Here is a 27,461-nt window from a genome sequence, read left to right on the forward strand (position 1 = left end):
TTCTACCAAAAACTGAAAGGTTCTTAAAAACAATTTATAACATAAAATCCTTAGTTCCACTAATTTCCTAATTAGTTTTTTTTTTGCTTTGAGAGTTTAGTGATAAGACATTAAATAAATGGCACAAATAAGAGTATAAACTGAAAAAGAGGTTATTCTTTAAATATATAATATACTGTAGATTGTACAGTCTAGGATAATGATCAGTTTCTACTTAGATAACCACAGAGAGTCTTTACAGTAATTAAGTTAGTATTTTAACTAAAAAACTATGTTTTTAACTCTAAGAATAATATACCGGAATATACAGAAAATCATAAAAATACAGATGAATAAAACTTGGTAAAATAAACATATATACAGAATCAAGACATTTAAATAATTGAACTTCAGAACCTATTTACTTTGATCTTATGGAATGAGCAGCTATGTTTGATTAGTAAGATGTTCTTAATAACCTCTCACACCATCGCTTGTTTTTAACAGAGTGCCTCACAACACATAATTTGCTTATCTAAACTAATTTTTGTTGTTGGTCTCACAGAGGCATCCATTACTAGTTATTTCCTCACCTGGCTCAATTTGGAGGGACAACCTGATCTAGTGTGTCTGTGTGCTTTCACCATGCTAAAAGAGATATTAAATGTCAATATAATGCTATTGACCAACTTTACCAAGCTCAAAGAGATGATTAAATGTCAATGTACTGTTTTTATACCCTTGTTCTGATCTGTGTGTTTTTACACAGATTTATCCCTGAGTTGTTTTGAAAGCTCTTTGATTTTCAGGGTTAAATCTTTGCTTTAAATTCACTATGCAACTGTGGGAGCTTAAAGAGATAAGGGCATTTATTCAAAAATTAAATTAAATGAACCACTACCACTTCACACAGACAGAGGATATTCAACTAATTATGTGGCTAAGTAATTTTGCACACCTTACTTATTTAGGTTTCAAACAATAAAGGATTTGCATACTTATGCAAACATGCCTTTTCCTTTTTCCTTTCATATGAATTATTCTTTTACTCCTTTCTTTATGTTTTCTGCTTTGAATGTGTGGAGTAAGTTGTGTACATAGTAAGTATTTGTTCCTACTAAAGCAAAATAAAGCTTTAATGCCACAAAATGTTAAAACTATGAAAAGGACTGGATACTTCTGCAAGGCACTGTATATGACTTTAAGTGGTTTATATTGTAGAGGTGTGTAAATCCTTATAAAAACTGGTTGTTGGAAGAATAAGTAGATTTGTTCACAGTACTAAAAAGAAAAGCAGACTCCTGAATCAAAATATTACCACAATGCTAACAATAAAGTTATGTTTTGTCACATCAGCCAAAGTAAAGCGCATAGAACACAATGTTCAGTATACAAAATTGTAAACATTAGATTTTTAATGTCTTTGTAGTATTGTTGGCACTTTATATATTCTAATTTTGATTTACAGTCGTTGATTACGTAAGCTACCAAAAAACAAACCTGTCAAAGTGAAGAACTAATGAAAGTATATTATTAATAACTGAAGTGCCTCAATTGTGTTAACATAACTAATTTTATTATTAATTAAAAGATTATTTAAAAAACAACAGCTGAAGAACCAATTTATATTTTATCATAAATGACTAGATCCTCATGTTATTGTATATTTATAATTTTTAATCTTTTTTTTACCTATATTTAATGGAAAATTGAATTATAAAATCTTCATTCAGAAACTAGTTTTGTGCTTAAATATATTCAAGGGCTATTTTTCTCAAACTCATGTTTAACTGCACACCTTGGTATGTACTCTTATTTCTGGAAATGCTTTCTCTATGACAGCAAAATCTAAAACAGGGGCAGAGCTGGGCAGTGCTGTCCTGTGAAGATAATAGGCTTTGAGTGAAGGGGCTAGAGTTCTCCATGAAGAATTTAAGTGCTTAATCCTCTCTAGTGCATTGGCAAAAATTCAACAAAAAAGAAACCAAATTACCCAGCTGTGCTTTGGCAAATTTAACCATTGTCAGCAGGCCAGAAGTTAATTCCCTCATATTCCTGTTTGCCACCAACCAAAGCAGACTACATTGAGCCAGGTTTCCTGTGTAAATCTGTCAGTTTCAATGATGCACAGCTTGAAAAGAGACAGAAAAGACACGAAACACTGTGGTCCGTATACTATTCCAAAAAAAGCCAGCGAAGGCCTGGCAGACAAGCTACACCTCTTCATTTTGAAGCATGCAGTGTTATTGACATATCAAATTAAAGATTTACAGATATTTAACAGATCCCACAGTGCAAGGGTGTTGTTTGTGCCAAACTAGTTTATTAGTCTCTGTGTGTGGGAGCGTCAGATCTGCTGGGATTTCAAATCATCTATCTATTTTTATGATAATCTGCCTCCAGGTAAATTTAATTTCATTCAGAGAGTATTCACAATCTAGTGTTAGTTTTCCTATGAATCTTTCAGTATATTGTACTGTTGTTTCAAGTGAAGTGACTGACTTAAAGTTGTTTCCAGAACAGAGACATTTTGACAGACTACATGCCATGGTTGACAAGAGAGCCAGAAACCATGCAGAAACAGGCTCTATTGCTATCTTGAGAACTTTGAAACAAGTACTGTACATAGATTTCGCAAGCGGTGTTTCATGCCAACTTAATTTGACTTTTTTTAGACCTTTGAACCTAAACCAGTTTCACTTGCCTTTTGCTCTATAGCTTTTTTCCCCTGAAATGTAAAATATCTACATGTTTTTGTTCTGTTGTGACTAATTAATCTGACAATCAAGACTATAAAAAGCCACCCTATTTTTTTTAACTGTTAGTTTACATATAGTCATAAACTGCAGAGTAACAAAAACGTTTTTGACATGGTAATTGTAAAAGCTTTGATAAAGCTTTTTCTGTCTTAAACTACGTATTGAAAAATACAGTGATATTATTATTAATATCATTATTAAATATTATTAGATGTTATTAACTAATCTGTCAAAGTACTAAAAGTAGAGTTAACAAAAATGTTAAGAGAGAAGCATTCTGGTTCTGAATTCATCCTCTAACAGTATGGAAATACCAGTGATTTTCAATTTAGTGAACACTTTTTACATGGGAACCTGTGACAATAACAGAAATTCTTCTTTTATGATAACTTGGCTGTTTTAGTTTTTTCCAAAGGAGCAGAGCTTGGCTGATTTTGAACCGTCTGTGCTACATGTGCCTTGTTTGTTTTTGTCTGTTATTATGCAAATTAGGAGTTGATTTTATACTTGTTAGCTATTTAGTAAGGTCTCTCAAAGTCAAGATTAAACTCTGTTCTTTGGTGCAATATATTTTATGCAAATTGTATGCAAACTATTATTTGCATATAAACAGACAGGAACTTAACATGGAAAGAGAGAAGTGGGATACAGAATCAAAGATTTTTAGTACTGTATTAACTCATTGCAGGATTTGTTTGCCGGTATAGATATTACATTTGAAATGATTTAGTCAAAATTCAAAATGGGCAAATTCCAGGCAGATGACATTTAACACTTACTAGATATCAAGTACTACAGAAGGTAGCAGAAACATAAATTAGACATTTAAAAAGAGAAACACTGAGGTTTAAGCAGTTACCTGTTCTTCTGCTGTGGGTGGTTAGGGTTTGGTCAAACCCTAATTAACATGGAGAACATTTGTTATGTGTTACATCCCAGTGTGTGGTCTATGTGTATTGTTGTTATGTTCCACACATCTGACTTTGATTGTTCTCCCTTCCCCATTGGCCCACCATTACACTATTGTTCCCATATGACATCATCTTCAATTAGCTTCTCGACCAATCACAACTCATCTTGTTCACTATATAACATGGAGGTTTTCAGAAGGAAGAGGCCTTTTGTTTGACTTTGGTCCTGCTTGGCTTCGGTCTTCGCTTCGCTTGTTTGCTTTGTGTGTGTGTTTTCGTATAGCTTCGGCTTTGTTGTTTTGTTGGTTTCTGTTCGTCTCTTTGTACTTTCGTTTGTTTGTTATCCTTATTTTGCCATTACCTTGCTCAAACTTGTTATTGTATCAACCTCTGTGTTCTTTTGTACACTGTTACTTGTCTACTCTCGTTTTTTATTCATAGTTCACTTGTGTATTTGTGTGAACTTTTGTGTGTAGAGTTAGTTCAGGTTGTTGGGTACGTTTTTGCACACATGTAGTTGATTCTTGTATTAGTCACACTAGTTTAGTATGGGCGAGTGCCATTTGTCTTGTATGGTTTTGGGCAGTCAGTGGAGGTTAGCTAGGGTGTTGATGACGCCGAAGACCATGTGTTTCGGGTTATCTTTTGTAGTCAGGTTAGTGTTCCCTCACTTTCTTAGCCAGCTCCATTTTTTTTGTTATTTTCTTTTCTTTGGCACCACTCTAGTTCCCTTACGCTGTGTGTTATTGTCTTATTTCATACCAGTCACTTATTCAATTTAAAATTATCACTTTTTGCACCAATGCTTGTTATCATGCTTCCTAGTCCCTCACCAGAACCCACCTGCTTCCAAAAATTATCCTAAATGTTACATCCCTTTACCCCTGGACACTTGGGGTCGTAACATGATGTGATACACATAGTGAGATGTTTCTGGGTATCTCAACTTGCTGAGGAGAATGGCAACTTGTCCATAAGGACTGATGTGTTGGAAACCCCCCGAAAAATGCAGAATTTGTAAGTTATGAAAATGAAATGTATAAGTATATAAAGTATACAAATAAAGATAAAACATCAGATGCATAAGAATAAAATGAAAGGTTTGAAGGAAGCTTTATTATCATTTCCCAGTTGAAAAGAAACGAGAGAAATTCTGGGATCTGCTGTCCCAGAGGATAGTGTTTTTGGAAGGATAAAGGAGGGAATCATATGATTTCTGTGATGGTGAAGCAGAATCCTTAACCCCAGGACATGGTGAGTGTTCTTAAAGTGGATTTGGTTAAGATTTTATGTATACTGCACAAGTTTAAAGAAGCAGCATTTAATGAATTAAACATGGTGAATGACACTTCTCAATCCAATCCAAGGTATGGTGCTGAAGCTGTGTTAACTAATGATTCAAGAAGTGATGTAGAAACCTGTGACAAGTCTCTCAGTGTAAAGTTTTCAAAGTATAGTGGGTTGAAAGGAATGGCTGCCAGAGATTAATGTAATTGGTTGTAGAAATAGTCTGGACTATTTGTGGAAAGTGACTTGAAGTAATGGACAAGTGGAAAATGCAAGGTTTGATGCTCTGAAGAAGTGATCTGAGGTGGCTAAACAACACACAGAGGAGGAGATATATTTTTAAAAATACTGCTGAAAAGGTGTAAAACTGGCATCAAAGGTCCTTGATTTCTGAAAAGGGGGAGCCCAAGAGTGGTGCATATTTGAAATTGGTTACAGGAAGAAAACAAGATGAGACATCTGGAAAGGTTCAAGATACACAGAAATGTGCCCATATTTATATGTACTGTAGTATGCATACCTTACTATATACGCTTAAGTTTTTGAGGATACTCATTTCTGGATCCAGGTGGAACCACAAGGAAGAATGGCAATGAGAACTGGGTAGAGTTTGCAAACTGCTACAGAGGAATCTAAGAAGAGCCATAAGGCCAGGAGGGCACAAACTATTTTCTTTCTAAACACACTAAAATCCTATGGATGGTGTAGTGTAGCACTGGTGAAAATTTGGAGATCTGAGGGAAACAGAGATAAAGATAGAAACAGATGCCAAAACAAAGAAAACTGGCTAACAGGAGCTTTTATTTTTTTTTCAACTTTTTAGTAAGTTGTTTCAAAAAGGAAGCAAGCAAGAAAAAGGAAAAAGCAAGTTGTTTTTAAAAAGGTTGGGAAGAGAGTTCTTGCTTGGTAAGACATGCACTTGAAAAAAAGACATAAGACTAAAAACATTCAGATTTGATTGCTGGTCATGTTCTGGGAGGACTGCTTTAGTAGAATAAAGAAAGATATTATGATAGATGTATGTTTGTTGGCGTGGCGAGATCAACTGCTGGGAGACTTGTGAGAAGGGAGTGATGAGAGGTTTTATTTACATTTGGTTTGGTTTTGCTTTCAAATTATCTGGAGTTTTGTGGCTTACCAAATTGGTGGATGCATTGGAGTGGGCGGATGAAAAAGTGAATAGCACAGTAAGGTCTGTCTCTTGCTAGACCAAAAATACAAAATGAGAAAACAAAAGACACCATTTTTTGTTCTTTCTTCATGTCCTTTAAGCAGGCTGAATCAAAAGAAACCATAGTAAGGTTTGTGAGAGATTAAGAATACTACTGTTTTCAACAGTATTTCAACAGGACAGAATTTATGATAGCATTTCATTACTTTGGGAATGTAATGTTTGGGAATGGGAACTTTGAGAAAGTCTATATATCCTGATCTTTACAAAGAAACTATAATGTGATTTACAGTAAATGTTACCTAAATCATAATAATAAAGATATCATTGTCTACATGGGGTGTTGTGCCCAAACCATATGAAAGAGAATTTATTTTACAGATGCTGGCTTTGAACTACTTCACAAGTATCAATACTGAGGACAGATCTCAGAAACATACACCCCCTGTTTCTCTAATCATCTCTTTTTTATCGTTTAAGCACTCCAAATTTAGTTGTTTTCACTGAAGCTCTACATGAGAACTGATCAGTCTCTATAGGTGTTCTCAGGCACAATGCAGTTTATATAATTCATCTTAGGCTCCAAACTTCCTGAAGGGAGCTTATTGACCTCAATACAATGGATGAAAGTGTTTTATCTGTAGGGCATGTACGCATCTCTGCCATGTACAGTACGCACTGCATTTCTCACACAAGACTGTATTTTTTTTTCAGATTGATAGGCCTTTGACCCTTGCACCAAAAATAAGATTGCAAGATTTCTAAGCTGGGTATTGAGAATAGTGTAACCCCATGCCTCTCAAAGAACAGAAGGTGACACAGGTACAGCAGTTGATTATAAGTGGTAATAGAGAGAACTTTATTTACAGGTATCATAGGTCCAAAAAAATAAAGACAAACAGAAAAAAAACGGGAGCACACATCACTATCACTAAATGGTTTAGTTTGTAAGAATTAATAATTTACTTTGTACCTGTTTCACAATGAAAACAAAGGAAACTTACACAATCACATATGTATATGTTATTCACATCATATGAGTAGGCCAACTCGCTGTGTAGAAGAATACACATAAAGATATACTGCAGCTTTGTCCTTTTCTATTATCCACAAAAAAAAAAACAACAGCTCTCAAAATAGTCTATGACTGCTGCAAAGGATATCTCTGCCACAAACCAGAGTAGCTAATTGCAACAACATCATCTCTATTAAAGAGAGACCCATCAGACTGCATGTGGGTTATGAAAATATGGTGATGGAAAAGAAAAAAACTTGTTAATACATTAAGGTATATCTCATTAACTTATCCAAACTTAAGATTTTAGCAACACCATTTCAAGTCAGAGTACTGTAAAATATGAATTTCAAGAGATGAAATACAAACAAATTCCTCAGTGTACACATAGAATTTAATTATATTTAATGTAATTTAACAAATAGAATCAATTAAGGGAGGAGATTCAAAAGAAAACTTTATGACAGGATGACTTATTGACATATATTTAATAGAAGGAGTTCATCAAACATGTAAGCATGCATCAGAAAAGTTTAAATTTGGGATCTAAACACAATTCAAATGCTGCAGTGGCATTGTGACATGAACCAAACAGATTGTTTCTGAATTCCCTGTGACAGTTAAAGTAGAAGAAAGTAATAGTGTGAGTGAAAGAGTAAAAAAAAAACAAAAAACTTTCAACCATTTTAAAGTGAATGTTGAGTAAAATGTAGTTTAAACAAGCAATTTGTTTTATTATTAACAATAGTTATATGGGATTTAAATTTGCTTATAAAATGTAAATTTGCTTAGAAGTCTTTATGTAATGTTATTGGGTATTGGGCAGTGTCAGCTGTTAAGTACGGCTCTCAAACACAGGTCTTAGAGGTCTTGTTTTTTGTTCCAACCTGAGCAGTCAATTAAAAGTTTAACAGTTATGTTCTAAATTTGAAAGCTATAGGATTTTTCATAAGGTATTTTACAGTTGATTACAGAAGCCTTTCACTTCATTAAGGATAAAGTTACCTTTAAATCATGGGTATTACAATTATGCTGATTAAATAATTAGACCAACTTTGTAACTGCAAATGTAGAAAAAACTAAAACCAGAAGGTAGAAGGACCTACAGGATTCGAGTTTGAGGACCCATATTTAAAGATATTTTTTTCTTCTTACATAAAAATGAAACACCAGCAAATCAGTGGTTGTATACTGTAGCTGCTGCACTTCTCCTGAGTGAGATAGTGACCTGTGAAGAGAGACCCGTGCATTTTTACTATTAATATGATAAAAACATGGTGAAAAAATGACAAGAAAGCACTATGATAAAAATATATCTTAATAAATGCCAGTTTCTGCTGTCAAAGAGAGCTACTGGATAAGGCTTTTAAGCAGGAGCAGAGGGAGATGAAGCAACAAATAAAGGATCAATAAAATGATATAAAATAAAAGCTAATTTAATATTTTAATTTGAGACTAGAGAGTGTATTCATTAGTTTCAAATTAGGTGATCTGAAATTGACATCTAAAAAATGTTCCTTTGGCTGATACATTAAACACAGGGTAGAGCCAATAGCAAAGCTAATGGATATACACAGACTGGTACATTATAATATCCTACAAAAACTGGAGTGTTCCCATTAAAAATGTAATGCACCAATTCCTAGCATATTTAATTTTATTTTTGTCCTTTCTTAATTTCAGGGAAATGTTTCCACACATATTGTTCAACAAACATTTTTAAACATTTCTTTTAATTAGGGAACTTAATTTTCAATTAATTTAAACATTTATATGTTGGCCTTTTGTGAAAGCAACCTTTTCATTTTAAGTGCAATGTAATGTCATTTGGGCCATTTATAAACTGTAATCTGTAAAATAAACTTTCTTTTTTATGAGGCCATTTTTATTTGAAATTGTTCCAAAGCAGAACAAAACCATACAACACTCCGCCTCTACCAACATTTGACACGCTCTCCTCCCCCACCCCCACTTGTGGTATGACCCTCCAAGAGTCCAACCAAAGGACCCATTCAATGAAATCAGACAGCTACAAAAGGAGTGCTGTGAAAAAAGGATTTGACTGACTTACCAAGATCACTCCAAGCCTCCATCATCCCCTCATTGGCTCCATGAATCTAAGCAACAGAGAGTATCATACTGTATAAATAATTTCAAGATCCAATGATGCCAGGGCAGGGAATGTCAAGGCTCCCACAGCAATGCCAACATCTTGTTTTCTGTAGGATGTCCAGACTACAAGATCTATTAGAGGCCAAAATTGGTATTATAGAATGGTGCATAGAGAGGAAGAAACCTTAATCACAATTTGTTTCATCTGTGCTTTTCAATTTCACAAAATGTGAAAAACGTTACACGTAGCACTCCATGGATAGAATGTACACAAAGGGTTTGGGACAAGCTTCATCGTTTCATTGTTTGATAGTATTTTGGAAGGATCAAGTACACTCTGAGAAGAACATTTAAATGAATCATGTAATAATGATTATTTTTCAAGGCTAAATTTAAGTTGCCTCAGGAAGTTATTTTTATTACATCAATATTCCTATCAAAAACAATAACAGCTGCTGAAACTTGCATGAAACATTTTATAGAAAAACATAAATAGTTTAGGTTAATCCCTTTTTAACCCCTGAAAGCCATCAGATTATACATTGAGTGTGTGTATATATACATTGAGTGTGTACACAAACATGCCCCCAAGGGGACGCCATAGGCACAGATTGCACAACATAGGTGCAAGTAAAAAAAAAAGAGATAGGTTGCTCCTGTTAAGTTGCAAGTCCGGGAACAAGTGAAGACTATCTTTATAAAAATGTATCTGAAAGAATGTGAATGCCATTAGTTCACTGAAGTGGAGAAGAGAAAGGGATACAAGAGTGGGTCATGTGCTCTGGAATTTTGTGATTTTTTTCCATTAGATGTCAAGTTGTACTTAAGTGCATAATCATATTGTATAATTAGGTAGTATAAACTAAATACTGAAGTCTCCCAAGTGAACCATTTGGGCTGAATGGCTTTGTTTTATCTGTAACCTTTCTTGTGTTGTTACACCAGACATTCTTCAAGTGATCACAAAGATACAGGAGTGTCAGGATTCAACCAAACAAACAATGGTAAAAGAAAGTTGAAGTAAAATGTATAATTTGGCAGAATTAGGCATCCCCACAGATGGTGCTGCTGAATGGAAAATGTAATAAATGGTGACTTCTTTTTTCATTTGAATTAACAATTTAGTAGTATACCATTTAAATCAGTTCCCTAGGGGAAAATAGGTGAGATATAAAAAGAAATTTGAATAAGGATGTACATTTAACTTTATTATGAAGGCATAACTCAATAGAGTTTTGAAACGACAACATTTAATGACAGTAATGTAGTTTTTTATGATAGACATTGTGTTGTATTAACACAGTTAAAGCAGCATAGAGTGAAAAGCAGTGTTGAGAATTGTTAATGAAATGGGTGGAGAAGCAGTGCATTAATGATTATCTTGAGAAGTGGTTCGAAAAGTCAAGGCAAACAACAGAGGTGAAAGCAAGCATTCCTGATGAGTGGCCCTAGAAATAGCGATCTGGGAAGAACATTTGCTGCCTGTAAAACCAAAGGTTGGCCCATAAATATTTTACCGCATTCATGACTCCTAATCCAAAAAACATATGATTGAATTGACCATAAATAATGCCATGGAAGCCAGTCAGAATCTAACAAAAGAAAGGCACAAAAAGAAACAGTTTGTGTAGTTACATGTATAATATGGATGATGCAATAAACATTATCAGAGACAAAATGTTCTTAATAAAGGCTGTCGGAATGCAGTACTTAACATTGCACAATTGTAGATTGTAGAATCTTCAATTTAAAAAAATGATTGAGATTTAAATATAAATAAATCTTTTATTTATATAGCATTAGCATGTTGTAGCTTTATTAGTTTTGAGTACAGTAGGTTGTGATGGACTGGCATCCCATGCAGGGTGTATCCTGCCTTCCTCCCTGGATAAGTCCTGGCTCCACCATGACTCTGTACTGAATTAAATAGATAAGGGGTTGATGGATATACCGTAAAGTTCTACTTCCAACTGTCATGACTGCAAGCCCAGGCAGCAACAAGATGTGGAAAAGTTGGTGAATATTTTTGCAGGGCACTGTATCTTTTCACACAGAATAGGACTCCAATGTGGATAAAACCTCAGATATAATTCAATAAGAATTATCAGGGGATTTATTTACCCTATTCTTATGTCCTGAGCCATATGTGGCTAATTTGGTCAACAGGGCCTGGACTAATGAGGTAGCATTTGAGTATACAGCTTGCCATCAAAGTGATGGTACCATAGCTCTCACAAAAGTTGGGATCTTTAGATTTTTTTCAATAATAGCGATATATAGGCAGTACATGGAATATTATAGTTTTGTCTACTGTTCCATGCAAAATCATTCTAGTTTGTTGAGTATTGGTCATCAAATCTCAACATAAATGTTACATTGGATTGAAGATTGGAGTTGACTAGGCCACTCAAGGCTTTATTCTCTTCTTTAAAAACCTCCTCTGGCTCAGGCCCTGGCCTTGTGTTGCAAGTCACTGTCCTGTTGAAATGTGAATTTTTGGCTCATGTTTAAATTCATGGCTGACTCAATCAGGTTTTCATGTATGATTTGCCTATAAGCTTGTAGCGTCTTTTTTTTCCCTCCACCCTGACAAGCTTCACAATCTGTTCTGATGAGTCGTAACTCCATAAAATGAAGATGCTAGCCAGCTGGGATGATGCAGATAAGGTGATACTGAGTTTGCAAAAGTTTGTTTGCATTCAGGCCAAAACGTTCAATTTTTGCCGCGTCTCACATGCCTGCATGATGTGTGATACAACATTTGAGATTAGTCTTTTTCTGTAAAATAGTCTTTCTTGCTACTTCCACATATAGGTCAGATTTGTATAAAAGTATAGATCTCAGAAAATCAGTGTCTGAACAGTGGCTCTCATCTCAGACATAGCACATGGCAAATCCTTTAAAGTTACTGTTTGCTTCACAGAGACATCCCTAACCAGTTTCCCGCTTGCCTGGCTACTCAATTTGAAAGGGTGTGCTGATTTAGATAGTGTCTAGGTGCTATTATACATAGAACAATTCTTAATGGATTTATTAAATTTTTTAGTGAAGTGGTCTTACTTAATCTGTCTTGATAACTTTGTGGTTGTCTTCATGCTCTGTAGTTCTTTTAAATTTTAAGCATGCCACCTGTAAAAGCATTCTGTTTATGAACTCTTTAAAAATACCACAACAGTAGTATTTTTTATTTTATTTCACTTCAAGCCATTATATATTTTTGACTTAATAGGAACATGTATCTTCCTTCATAGATGCTCTCTGGTTTGGATACCAAATAATTTAAGAAGTGTTTGCCTTTATGAAAGATTCCACTGTTGTGTCTCAGTTTAAATTCCATTCCGGACTAATCAAACTCATGCATTGATGCTATATATAGACACTACATGTATATAACTTGACTGAAGATCTTTAAATATGCTTTTGTTTGTAAAATATGTCATTTTAATAACATTAAATAGTATATCACAATACAAAAATACATATACAAACAATTCACCACCACTTGTCTACAGTAGTTAAAACATACATGAAGAATTATTCACATTACTTTAAATGACCAATAACTCCTGATCAAGTCCTGACAAAATGCAAAGTCTGGAGATCTTCAGCCCATTCTTTTTACTTGTCTTCTGTTGTTAGTGCGGGCTGAAGAAGATGCACTGACTTTGAGACATCATTATTGTGCAGTATAATAGGATTTTTAAAAGTACATTTAAGAGTGTTTACTTTTTGTGGTTTAAGAAGCACTATTGACATTATTCATTTGCAAATTTCCTATAGCTATTGTCTCTTTTGTGAAGTCTTTCTTTGTACTGATCATGATGTTACATTTGACCTTTTTTACAGAAAAGAATGTGTAAAATCACAAGAATTTCAGAGAATGCATATTGCCAAACCTTTGACAGTCATTACATAAAAGCTTCCTTTACATACTGTGACCTGTCCAAAAGGTGAAACTATGGAATGAATATCAAGTGACAAATAAAACACAGATTTTAAAAGTATAAATGAGCATGCAAGTCTGTTTGAAAAGGTCTTCAGCCTTGAATGGATTTCAATAACTAAGTTCTGAAGTAATTTTAAAATGCATGACTCATCATAAAAAATAAAACATGAAATACCTTTTGCCCTGTTACATTGGTATGTTGAAAAACTAAATAACTTAATTTTCCTAAGAGAGAATCCATTAAGTTTTCAAGTAGAGTGGCTTCACCTCCTGTTCATATCAGGACTAAATTTTGGATGGGACATTGTGGTGATCCTATACTATGCAAATCATCTTATTCCAATAATTGATGTATTATGTATTTATACACAGACCAAAAACGAAAGGTGTCAAAATTCTTGTATGAAGATTTCAATGTCTTCATCTCACTTAAGATCCCCATTGCAAACCTTTTCACTACACTTTTAAAATAAATTGTGTCAGCTATTTAAATAAAAAAAGTAAAAGTATAGTAGTCCCAATAAACTATCAGTTAAATATTACTAGTGAATTTGAATATTACTGTTACTGCACACAAATGTAATATCCGTCTCCTCCTTTACAACATCCTTTTTAAGAAGAAAAAACTATAAATGGAAAAGGATTACACTGAAACCTCAATAACAGTCAAAATATATCTAAATGTCTTTAGAATATGTTTGGTGATTTGATACTAAAAGAGAAATTAATTCTTTTTTTTAAGACACAAGATTGGTGTAAATAAAAGAAAATTACAGAATTGCTTTATCTACCCTAATGGGTTGAAAACAATTTTTTAAACTATTTTTCATATTTATAATTAAAAATCTGCCTATGCAAACAATGCGAGTAGGCCAAATAAGTCATTATTCCAATAGCATAATTGTGTAAGGGAGAGACTGAACAGAGGCAAACTGCAGTAGGAAACTGTCAAAGAACGTGGGAACGCAAGCCTCCTGCATTCTTGTTTCAGGTCCGTTGATCAGAAGATTGAAAGGCTTGGTCTACCTACAGGGGTCCTCTGTTTAGGGCCCATGGTGCAATTTTAATCCATCCTCACCTCCTTCAGTATGACAGTTCCAAAACAAAGCCTACAGCTTTTCTACAGCTTAGCATTCTTGTGAAACAAACCCTCTAACCTATTTTTTTTATACTCTCAGGCATTCCAAAGCTATTTTATCTATTGCTGATGGATAAAAACGCTTTAACTTATCTAATGCATGTAAAGGATTTTCAATGACACTAACTAGAGTTTCATTAACCGTAGCTGTAAGGTCTTAACTAATTGCATTCTAAAGTTTTTAGCAGAGGTTATGGTGCAATATAATTTGTATTGTAACTTTATGTTATGTTTTACAGATTGTCAGTTAAAGAAATGTTAATAAATATAATACAACTACTAGATCTAAGACATTATTAACAAATTCCTACACATATTTTCTCATACATGGGAAAATAGTAAACAAATATGGTAGCCTAGTCTACAATGTACATTTTTGTTCCCTTGTTAGATTTTTATGTATTATGAGTTTTCTAAAAAATAAATTAGAATATGTTTCATCTGTAAAGATACAGATAAGTTCTTTCTAATGAAAACCAAAAAGTTTGTTGTGTAATAATACTTTATCTAATAAAATATCAATATCAAATATGGTAGATATTCTTTGTCAGCTCACAGTTTCATATCTCTCACTGTCTTTAAATACTATATTTTTAAATACTGACTTTTTAAAATAAACAGTCACATTTACAGTAATAATATTTTCTCTGTTGCATCAATAATACCTATCTATTTACAAACATTTACAGATTATGATACATTTAGTCTTAAAACTGTAATAATACATACCCAAGAAACCAATTTTATTTAAATTAATATTTTTACACACACCCAATGCCACCCCTAAAAAAGAATTCATGTAACTTTCTCTCTCTTCCAGAGAATAACAATCACAACCATCCACTATAGCTAAAAGTTTGCCCTTTAAATTGTGATAAAAATACATACATCATCATTTAGATAGATATTCATTCTTTACTTCATATAGTTTATCATATTCTTAATGAATGAGACAATCATGTTAACTTTGTTTCAGCTGACTGCACTTTGACAAGCAAGTTGCTGCTTCACATGCCAGAAGACTGATATAACAGTTGACATTTCATACTATTCTCCAGGTGGTTATTCTGGGACAACATGGAAATTTGACAAATTATGTTTCATGTTGGTGGGGTGCTGTGTAAGGAGGTTGGTGGGGGGTTGAAGGAGGCTGGGTAAACCTTTGGGTGGCCATTAAATGATGTGGAAGCAGAGACCATTCAAATTTAACAATTAATAAACCTAGCCTTATCCCTACCTTTGTGTATTTCTTCAAATTGGTTGTCGAGTATGTGTTTTGTCTGGTGCAGTTTAAATTTCTGTGTTCAGTGATAATTATATTTTGAATAGGGAAGAGTTCCTTTAGACTTCTGCTTAAACTACATTTGAAGGAGACCGATTAAGGTGCAAGCTTTATCTGAAGCATTTTTTAGAAGACATGATCACTCAAATTCCATAATGTCAATGAGACTAATAATAAATAAACACATTCATAGTTTGTACTTAATTGGCTTTATTGGTTTAATATATGCAGTAGTTTAATGAGCGGCTTGTAGTATAAGAATAATAAATCTAGCCACTATGCTTTGTATGGGAGGTTAGCAGGGCATAAATAAGGGGGATGTTCTATTCAAATGCACAATGAAAGATCATTTCCATAATGCCATTCCTAAGTTCACAAGCCATTACGCCAAATGGGGGTAAAAAAATCAGCTTCTGAAAACCTCATATAACGTTCATTATAAACTTTGTAGTCCCATCTTAATAAACGTAAACATTTTAAAATTATTTTTCTTCTGAAAAGACAAAGCTATGCATGTGATTAATATGTTGATTATATAGCACAATAGAGAACACTTTGATTTCTTTAGATGTATTTAAATCAAGATTGAGATTTATTTTCTGTGAAACAAACCATATTTATGGTGCAACATAAGGCTTGATCCAAGATCATGAATCCTGAATGATGCATAAAGCACTCAAATTGAGGAGTACATCATTTCTCTTCTTACAAGAAACCACAGAAGCCTTCAATGTCCAGCTTCCTGAAAGACATATAAACATATTGCTCTTCAGACAAATACTTAAAATTTTTGGAAAACATCTCCCAACCAGGTAATTCAATATGAGACTCTCTCATTTAGCCAATGATTGAACCTCTCCTGGCTCCACCCTGGATTAAAAAATGTTCCTTCATCACACCCCAGGTTCGTTTTCCTTGTTGTTCTGTTCCCTCAAGTACTAGATATAAAAATACAAGAACTTAAAGCTGGCTCTATTTGTAATGATATTTGTTTGTTTATAATCTTCTGTTTTTATCTACAGTATATTTATTACTAACTGTTTGAAAAATGACTATTATGACTACCAGTAAATTATGGATAAATCAAAATAATTTTGTATCTCTTAAGTGGCAACAGATATGTGCAATAATAAGCAATTAAGGGTATGTAACTCACAATATATTTGGCTCACTGAAAAAGAGAAAAATAGCAGAGGAAAGCAACTATGTTATCAAAGTATGTACGGTTTTCTTGGAAGGAAGTCCAGTCTTACTCTGTCTCAATAGGCTTTTCATTAAGTACACACTATATTGCAATTGGATTTCATCACAAGTTATTTGGTAAACACAGACATTCTGCAGGATTTTCAAATTGTTAATTACACTTAAGTATGTCAAAACTTTGATACAACACTATTTATTTGATATTAAATAAATGTTACCAATATAATCACACATCTGTGTAGATTAAAGAAAGAAATAAAGCAAGCAACAAGGGAGTACTGGTCTTTATACAGAAATAGATGGACTGAAATAAAACTTTGTATGCTCTGCTGTTGAACATCAAGGTCATGTGCCATGATGTGTTCTTGCTCAGGAAAAGCAAATATGTTTCTCCTGTGACATAACATTGAAATGTCAAATGCAAATTTTGGAAACAGTCGTTTGAGGATCACATATTTAAATGCAGGATTTCAATATACTGTTAATGAGTTTATTTAATACCTTTAAGAGTAAAGTTTAAGTTCACATTTTAACATTTATTGCATATCATAATGAGTGTTCTGTTTCCAGGCAAAAGCAGTACTACTGTGTGAACAATTTCTAGGTTTCATCTTGGGAATACAGTACATAATATTTTAATTTATCACAAAGCTAAGGTTTCACAAGGTGTCATTCAGCAACACCTTTTCTTTTACTTTTCACTAAGCAACAGCAAATCAATTATGAAACTTATTCAGATTTTTTCTTAATAAATTCCCTTTTCTAACTTTTAATAACAAATTCTTAACAATGGTACAGTACCACTTCTTGTAGTCTACAGTATGCAGTATTTATGTTTTGAAGACATTACTACAGTAGATGTGGATTTCTTCTATGTTTCCTTTAGACTACTTAAAAACAATCCACATGGTTACTTCCCCTTAAATGTTTAATAAGTTAAAATATGTTTTTCCTTGCCCTGCAATGGGGCTAAACATGGCCTGGAAGAGTGTTATGTCAAGTACCTCCCATCATGCTTTGTTACTGCTTAGTGAACCGAATGACCAGAGTAGTGATTCCTCATTTTCATCTCAACTAAGATTCCCCTTTTCTTGCCATGAAGCTGCACTAATCCCCATTCAGTGCTGCCCTCCTCCCTCTGGTTCCACTCAGAGTTCTCCCTTTCTCCCCATCATTGTGTGCTTTATCTACGCCTTCTTCTCCCAATAGCCCTCCTTGAATGCTCTTTCACTGACAAGAAAGGACCTGCTCCATAATGGCCGACCCTTTCCTTTTTCTCTCTTAGCTTCCGACTGAGCTTTGCTATTTAATCTTCTTGAGGCGTTCAAGATGTCACTCGCTTCTGATGACTGGAGACAAAAGGGAAATCCGCTGAGCCTGAATGCCGTGTATTTTCAAATACATTGGAAGGCTTTGAAGAAGGCTCCTTGAAGTCCGAGCGCCTCGCTGGCTGCCATGGTGGCCCTTTCAGAGGCTTTGTGGACTCATGTGTACTCCACATAGATCACTCCCCCTTGAAAGCGCAACCTGCAACAGAATGTTTTTTTGGTGCGTTTTGTTGCCGATATCAATAGTGCCACTTCATCACAATTCAGCTGAGGAAATTGCTGTTTTATCAAAATACAGGCAACAGAACTAATTTATTGCTTTCCTCGCTGCCTTGACTTCAATTAAAGGAATCTTTAGGCAATGCTGTAACTTTTTGTCCTGTAACTGTCTAGGAGTGTGGCATTGACTTGATGGGTTAACCTTTTTGTTAGCGTACGTGATAAGATTGTAACAGTGAGATCTAGTGTTTTTGGATTTGTGAAATGCTCTCTTCATATATGGCTGAAATTGTAACAATTCTAAAACATTACTGAATTTAATTAAGAATATTAAATTAAGAATTAAGAAAAATTAAGGAAGAGCATTATCTCATAACTATCTGTTTCTATGAGTCTAAAACAGTGGCTGGTAATCCTAGTCTTGGGGGGCACCATGTTTTCACCAAGGGTTGTAGTTGTTCTTAAAATACCATATCCTTCAAACCTGGAAGGAAAGTTAGAAAACAATTAGATCACTTAATTAACAGCTAGGGTTGAAAGAACTCTGGCCTTGTGGCCTTTGACTATCAGATACAGTATGTCTACTAGTGCTCCTAAACATTCCCATTTCTACTGTATATCTTTAGAATTTCCATATGAATAAATATATAAAGTCCTTATATACCAGTGCATGGATTATTGAAGAAGAGTTATTTGATGAGTGTAAGGACATGTAGGACCCTGGACATTTCCATTTAAATTGCAGTTTAGTATTACATTTTAAGATGCCATCAAGCTGCCCAAATAAATTGTTCACAAGGATGAGCTTATAAAATTATTAATTAATGGCAAATCATAAAATATCCCCTAAAAATGATCATTTTAGTCACTCCTGTAAATGATGCATTTAAACTGAATTCTTGACTCTAGCTTAAGAAATGAAAACAACTCAAATTTAAAACAGACCAAGGTAAGCTTCAACTTTACAAATGCTTAATATCTCTCAGGAAAACTTGATTGTAAAAAGATTAAGCCATTTGCTTTCCCTAGAAAATAAAATATAAATGGTATGACAGATACAAAGCTTAAGAATTGGCTGATCTGCACAATTAGCAATAACTTTTAGAAGTTTCATTATCATGAGTCATTAAATTGTTGAATCAAGAGCTGAATGGGTTCAGCTCACATTCTCAACTGTTGTAGCAGCACTGAAGACATCTGGACAACCTATACTTACTGTTAACATACAAGGAACCAGACAAGCTACAGGGGTCACTGCTGTGCAGAAAGAAACCATGGATGGGCTGACCACTGCATCTCACAGTCTCAAGTAGAGGATGGCATAGTCAAAATTCAAACTTACGAAGGATACACTAACTTATCATCAAATTTCCAGAAAAAAAAAGATTTTTTCTCTATATGGCTGTTTTACAAGGGTAGGTTGTCATGCCTCTCAAAAATGTAAACACTGCTGATACAGGCCTCAGCACTTAAATGCTCATCTCCTTTATTATTCAAATCCCATGACAATACCAAAACATTGGTAAGATAAGCAACATATTAGTTTTCTTTTTTCTTTATATTATCTCTTACTAGATTTTTACTTTTACAGTTTTACTTCCCCAAAATCAGTAGAAAATTGACTATGGAGTCAAAAAAAGTTGAAAATCATCAACTATTGTACTACTTATTCTAAAATTTTAACACTTTACACAGGCTTTGGACTGCATTTGAAACACATTTCAAAGACATTTTACGTGGGCTTGCAAATAATAGTACAAGTTCCACAAACAAAATATCAATCTTAGTTCAGATGTGTAGCTGTGTCAGCATGTAATAGGTTTATTCCATGCTGAAAAGAGAAGAAAACATTTTATTATTATTTATAATGGGCAATACCCTTGCCTGTAACATTATAACTTATTATATTACTACAAGCTTATAATAATGTCAATTAGCAGTTCCTTCTGGGCCCTATGCAGACGACGCGATCCAGAATAGTGAAGAAACACGAGGGAGAAAGTCATGCAGGAAAAGGTCAGGATACAGGGGGGCGTGTCCAATGTGAGCTGGTGTACTGGAAAGTGAGTCCAGGCGAACAAACAAAGCCAAAGTCCAAACGAGGAATCCAAACAGGAGAGAAGAGTCCAAAGCCAGGAGATCCATCCAGGGGTTAAAACCATGAGCCGGGTCGGGACCGGCGGGGCAAGGGATCAGGAACAGAAAGTTAAAACCATAACGGAGCCAGACACAGCAGGACCCCGGGCTCTCACGATGCGGAAATCAATGAGGAACGAGGAGTGAGGTCCGCGTCTGGCTTTTAACGGGGAGTGGGAATAGGGAACAGGTGCAGACAATGGGAGAGAACAAGGAAGGGCTGGAGCGCCCTTAAGAGGAGGGGTTAGCGATCGTAACAAATAATGTAATAATTAATTATATATAGTAATTAAATAATTAGATAGTAATAATGAATTAATTATTTACCAAATTATAAAAATTCTTATAAAGATCATCAACAAAATACTATCTGGAAATAGCATACTCTACTAATAGAGGTGATGTCTGACTTTTTGTCATTTATTTTGTATTATGTTCTTTAATTAGGCAATCCAGAAACTGAAGATGAATGAATAATTGTTTTGTTTAGGTGTAAGATTTGAAAAATTTGAAAAAATATTCAAATTAAAGTTGGGTTTTAAAGGAAAACTTGTTAGAGGATATTTTACTGTTGATCCAGACCTTTCTATTGAAGGCTGCCTTAGAGGTCACTGTTGCTTACTGACAAATCCATGAAAATCATATTACAAACTGAAAAAGATATACTCCAAAGACATATCCTCTTTTGACATGAATAGTTAAACCTATTCAAACATCATACATTATTTGAATACTTATCAATCAATATATATTCCAAATCAAATATATATACTGTATATATGTCTGTTTCTCTAAGAAATGCTCAAGTCCCCTGGTGAATGATACTGATAATTGCTTCTATGGTAATTATGTAGTTTTAAAAAAAAATGTATTAGGCCGAAGAAAACTATTTCAAAGAAAAATATTAACAAGTCCCCCAAAAAGAAACCAGATCAAATACACTTTAACTCTATATTATAGCATATAGAATATAATAGGTTTTTAAAGAAAACAAAAACACATACAGTACTATGTTGAACTGAAGAATTTAATATATATACAGTATATATATCCAAAACACACAAAGGTAAATATTATGTTAAATAATAATTTAAATATATTTTTAACATAAATGGCAAATGTTTTTTTTTTCTTCAGTTGTCTGACTGCTGCATCACTACACAGTATGTAGATACTACAAGTTGGCATAGGTTTTACAGGGTTTTATAACTTAACATACTTAGGACTTGGGACTATGCCATCAAAACAGAATAGTTCAAGATTCATTTCTTTATAAAGATGAAAACTGATCACCTGGTTGTTTTATTTTTCAGAATAATAGTAGACTGACAAACCTAAGCCAAAGAGATAACAATTAAATTAAATGTAGAAACAGAAAAGGCAAGTGTACTTTTAAGAAGATTTTGTACAGATATTTAGGGAAGACACAAATAAATTGTCCCAGATTACCCCAGACAATCCTGAGTAATCTCAGTTAATCAGCAGTATCAGGGACTAAGAGCACTTAAATAAATTACCCAGGCCTGATGGTGTCTAGCTCATAGTTTTTAAACACAAGATATTATGACTAACTATGAAACAAAACAGCAAACTACTAGATTTGCTGAAAACATCAAATTTAATGGCAAAACACAAAAAGCATAAATAAGCCTTACACAAATTATACACAAAAACATAATAACAAACAACCTATTCAATTTAATTCTATATTCAATGTGAAGCATTAAGAATTTCTGGTAACTGGTGTTTTGCCTGTATTTTGTTGTTACTTGAAAGCAGTAGTCTTTTTATAGCATGGTGTTGTAATAGCATGTATTATAGTGATTTACCTACAGGAAAGTGATTTCCTTACAAATACAGGTGTGGCTAATGATCAGACTATTCAGACTAGGTTTATCTATTAATTTAATTTCTAAACTGTTGTTATTGAATTTATGTTGCTCAGCAGTAGGTTAGTTGCAGTAGGGACATCAGAATCTGTCTGATCTGGGAGACAGAGATGGACTTGAGAAAAACAAGTGGAGATTGCTCAAAGACTCTTGCATGATTTGTTATAGGATAGGGACGTTTGCAAACTGTTTTGCTTCATTGACACCTCATTGACACCTCACTTTTTAGGGGGAGAATGTTAGGGAGAGATGGGAGGGAAAAGAAACAAACTTCTGTGGAGAATTTCACATTTCACCTATTGCCTGCCTTTGGCATTGTCACTGGTTAGTAATCTATAGAAGAAAGCCATCGCACACAGCCAATACTGATGGCGAGTTGGAAGGCTGATCTGGATGGGTTCCATTGGGTCCATGAGCTGTGTTTGGAACTTTGTTAAGTCATGCAGTACAAATAGAAAAAAAATGTGCAGTATATTACCAGTGGTCGGGATGTTTTCAGTCTAGGTGCAGTCTAGGTCTGATTCTTTCTTTGTTGTTCTTGCATCAGCTAAAGTTATTTCACAAAGCAAAATGTTAAATGCTTATTACTAACCTGTGAGATGCCACATGGGGTGGTTCACAAAAGGGGCACAGCTTCTAGGTGGGATCCTGAGAACAGGCACACCTCAAACACAAAATTTAAAATGAAATAATAGTTTATTAAATAATCATTTCAATAGTCTTGCACTGTGACAGAAAAATGCCTCTTCCAGCTTGGATGTAAGAGAGAAAATATGCAGCCTTACACTGTGGCCATATTTTAGACAGGAGGGGCTTTGAAAAACACATACTGTATGAGACCACAGGCAAACCCATGCCTCTCAAAACACATCCCTATGCAGTATCACATGTAACTGTGACTGTAGCCTACTAAACAAAACTGAAGAGCAACATTCATTAAGCTTCTTTTTCAATTCATAACTTCTGCAGAACTGATAGAAATAGTGTCTTTTAGAAAGCTAGCTTTCTGAAACTGATAAGAGCAAGGGTTCCATATTAATCATTAAATTATCTTAAAATTAAATCTAAACTATTTCAATTAGTGATTCTTACAAAATATCCATTCATTAAATTGGTGTTGGATTACCAGGGGATGAATTATTGGAGGGAAAAATTGTCTCCAAGATGAATTGTTGGGTAAAACATAATGGGGAACTGCTATTACTGTTACTAGAAATTCTCACAAATAAAATCTATTAGAGTCTATTACAGTACCCCAATGGTCCCCAAACCAGTATTTCAAACACAGCAGAAAATCAGAACCAAAAGGCAAAACAGTGACAATTAAGTGTATATATGACATTAAGTTGACTACGTATGATAAAATATTTAAGTATTTTGGATTTTGCAACCCTTCAGTGTGTCCTTTTGAGTGTTTTTGTGTAAGCTGTTGTGTAAACTCTTATGTTACCTGGATTGAGCATTTGCAGTTGCCAAATCACCCCCACTTTTATTGACTTACAAATCTCAGTAATACATCCTTCTCAGAAACAATAGAAAAGGAATGTGACCGGTCCTAACAATTCATAATACCAACTTTAAATAGAGAGACATTTGGAGAACTTCAAAGGTAAAGCATAAAGAAAATGTGCAACATGTTTACCTGTTTTCCTTAAATTACAGAAAGGTGAATATTTATCACAAATGAATTGCTATACTTATTTGGTCCCCAGATAGGATATTTGGTGTTTTGAAAAGTTCTCTGTATAAGGTAAGTAGAATATAACTTTTCTATGTGTCACACTTGTCTTTATTGTTTAGAAAGAAATACAGTATAACTACTTTTCATGTTCACTTACTTGCTTTTGAAGTTTTAAAGTCACATTGCACATAAACAAAAACAGTGTTAAGTATGAATTTAATTGTAAGCACCTGATCTCTGTTCATGCTCAGTAAAATCTTCAATCATAAATCTTGACTCAATGTCTTTCAACTTGCATTTGGTACAAACTTGTAAAGCAGTCAAACAGAGATTAATTGCTTTCCTTTAACACAGAAATGAATTTAATGAGAGGGTGTGTTGCAATGTTTTTCACCCAGTGTTCAGTTACATGATCCTCAAGGTACCAGTTCTTCAAAGTCTATTAGGAATGTCTGTTGAATGCTTGTAGCCTACAGTAGAGACATCACCAAACAGCTGTAAGACAGACATGATACTCTTGGTTCACCCCTGCTGGGTATTGGATTTTTTCACACTTTCAAGGCATCTTTTAAAAATCCACTACAGGTGGTATCCCTATATGCAGTTAGAATTCATTCTAACTTTTGAAGTGTTACATATTTTGACGTTACTGAATTATCATTTAGAATAAAAGAAAGGATTATTCACTGTGTAACAAGAAATAAAGTTCAACCCAATTTGAACTTTTTCAGCATTCATAATGCTTAGAATATACTGTATAATGCTGTTTATACATTGATACAGAGCATAATTTACAGTATGTTACATTAATTTAAATGTCTGTCCCTAGCACCATTCTTTGATATTTGAAATTGTTTCTTACTCTAAAACTTTCTTTTACCATACCCCATGCATTTCACTCATACTAAATGGATTTTTATTTCTTAACCAATTTGTTTCAACCACAAGCTGTATGCAAAGAAGAGCATACATTATTTAGCCCTATTTTTATCTGAAGTAGTTTTAATAAAATAAGGCTAAATTGTCTGAAAATAAGAACATTAAATGGTATTGTGTCACCCTTTTAGATTTAAATTAAACCATTTATGTATGTAAAACAGACTGAATTGAAACCTTTGATTGATATAAAAATAGCATTAAATTGCCAAGATCTCATTTTTAATATTTGCCCTGAAGTGAATAACTGTTTCTGCTGTAAACAAAGAAAAATGGTATTTTTCACCGTAAGAAACTATGTAGCATAAATTTCCCATATCAATCATGAGAGGAAGGTGAAGTTCAGATAATGGCCAGTTAGTATATTCTAATTGTTTGCGGGTTCGACCAGGCTGTTTGCATTACAGAGCTTGGTCTTTGGGGATCTCAGCAGGGGTTTGCGGCCTGCTCGGACCAACAACAAACCCATGTTCATGCGTCGTTTCATATCCATCACCCTGAGCTAAACTGTGAATATTGCCCTTTGTCCAAGGCTACATTCTTTCGTGCATTGTGCAGTCACTATTTAGGGATTTAAAGGCTCATTTGCACAATCCTTTTGTCAGTGGCCTTGGAGCTGAATTGAGAAGTGGGTTTCTCAGTTCAGATAATGCTCCTGAAGCTCCAAGAAAAAAAAGGAAAAATATGTGCTCACTTTTGATACTCTTGATATAATATTTTGCAATACACAATTTTAAAGACTTAATGTTACATGTACTTATTAAGCCATTTTAAATTCTTCACGGAACGGTTAGTTTTTTCAATGTAAACCATACATTTTTATATTTATTACTTTATGTTACAGAACAAAATCTGGTATACTAAATTGCAACTTTAGTCCTTTTTAAATTATTAAAAATCAATATTAACAAGGAAGAAGAAATAGATCGAATTTAGAAAAACAAATCAATCATCTAAAAATAACACCTTAATACAATTAAATGAGACAACTTTAATGCTGTTTAATATGTTTACAACAAAATATACCTACAGAGGTATCAATTTACAACTTATAACAATCAATAAAATTAAGAAGCATAACTTATTTAAGCTTTAAATCTTCATACTGCCTTTAAGCATGTGACTTCTATCCTAAAAGGTTTAGACCTCACTTCAATGGAGGGTACATCTGCTATTGATCTTAAAATTCAATAATGCCAACATTCCTGATATAATTTTGGAACAGTGTTTCAAAGACAGGAAGCATACCAATTACCATACTTTTTCCGATTTGATTTTAAAGACTAATAGGAGATATCTCAAATGATCTGGTCTTTAAGAGGCACCCAAGGACAAAACAAATCAGATATTAATTTTAAAGAAAGTTAATGCAGTGATTTTCCAACTATAGTGTTTTCCAGCTGTAGTGATATTTTTAAAAAGCAATTGTAACATTTTGTAGTGAATTTACTGTTTTGTGTCACAATTAGTCTTCACCCACCATGCAATGAAACACTTAAAAAATGTTAATGCAGATTCATTATACAGGAAAGAGATAGCTTTTATTTAAAAATTTTGAATTTAAAATAATTTCACAATTTTTAAACCTTAAATTTTTAAACTCTCTTAAATGTAAAGAGAGTTTGAATGATTTATATAGTATATGATATGTCATGCCCTCACATATAATATCAGTGCAAAGCAGCAGTCAGGGCTTTGAACTCCTGGCTAGAGAGTCATATGTTCAAAAATGGCAGTATTGAAAATATATTCAAATGTGGCAGTTTTTTCTCCCTTCCATTGCTCTCTCTTTCTTCCTAATCTCAACCACTCTGTTCATTTTCCTTTTCCCTTTCTCTTTCATCTCTGGGCGAATTTCCAGCCTTGCTCACCTCAGGACCCAGCCTACATCTGTTTTTTCATCTCTTCTCCTCTCTCCCATTCTTCTTGTTGTTGTCCACAATAGGATCCCCTGGTCATTGACTCCCATTTTGCCCCATAGGTGTCAACAGACAGCATCATTCTGCACCAGATCCGGGCTTCCTCGTTCACTCCCAAACTGCCCCTACAGCAGGACTAGGCAGTTACAGCAATGGGTTTCCCCTCCCATGTCTCCTCCGTTTTTCAGTTGGCATCCAACTGATCAGTGTCGGCTTGGACTCTTCCCCTTCCTAAAGCCTCTAGCAACATATGTGACAGATATTCCTTCACATTTTGGGAGTCAGATTGAAATATGTTCTATAGTCTAACTAATTGAGCAAGCAGCAATTCTGTTCCATTGTCAGGCTAAGCGTCCGGAGAACTGCAGTGTCTGCTGCTGCCCACTACAGAGTTCCAGTTCATGCTAGCCTGTTATTAGTCAAGTGCAGCATACATGCTTGTCATGCACTGTATATCCAAATCCACTAATTCAAATATATGCAAGCCTGCATCATACATGCTTTTCAGTCATTACATGCACATTCTGCTAGGGTCTGGTGAAACCACATC

The 27,461-nt window shown here is 34.1% G+C and overlaps 1 long non-coding RNA gene across 1 annotated transcript; it reads right to left on the bottom strand.

Moving 5' to 3' along the window:
- Window positions 1-16,335: 16,335 nt before the first annotated feature.
- On the bottom strand, window positions 16,336-27,256 carry LOC107077834 (uncharacterized). Its single transcript, XR_001478820.2, has 3 exons — window positions 26,864-27,256; window positions 22,968-23,039; window positions 16,336-20,181 (listed from the first exon to the last, which is right to left on the bottom strand). It is a non-coding gene; the product is annotated as an uncharacterized lncRNA (long non-coding RNA).
- Between the last annotated feature and the right edge of the window lie 205 nt (window positions 27,257-27,461).

Source organism: Lepisosteus oculatus, chromosome 2, assembly GCF_040954835.1.
Source record: "Lepisosteus oculatus isolate fLepOcu1 chromosome 2, fLepOcu1.hap2, whole genome shotgun sequence".
Taxonomy (NCBI): Eukaryota; Metazoa; Chordata; class Actinopteri; order Semionotiformes; family Lepisosteidae; genus Lepisosteus; species Lepisosteus oculatus.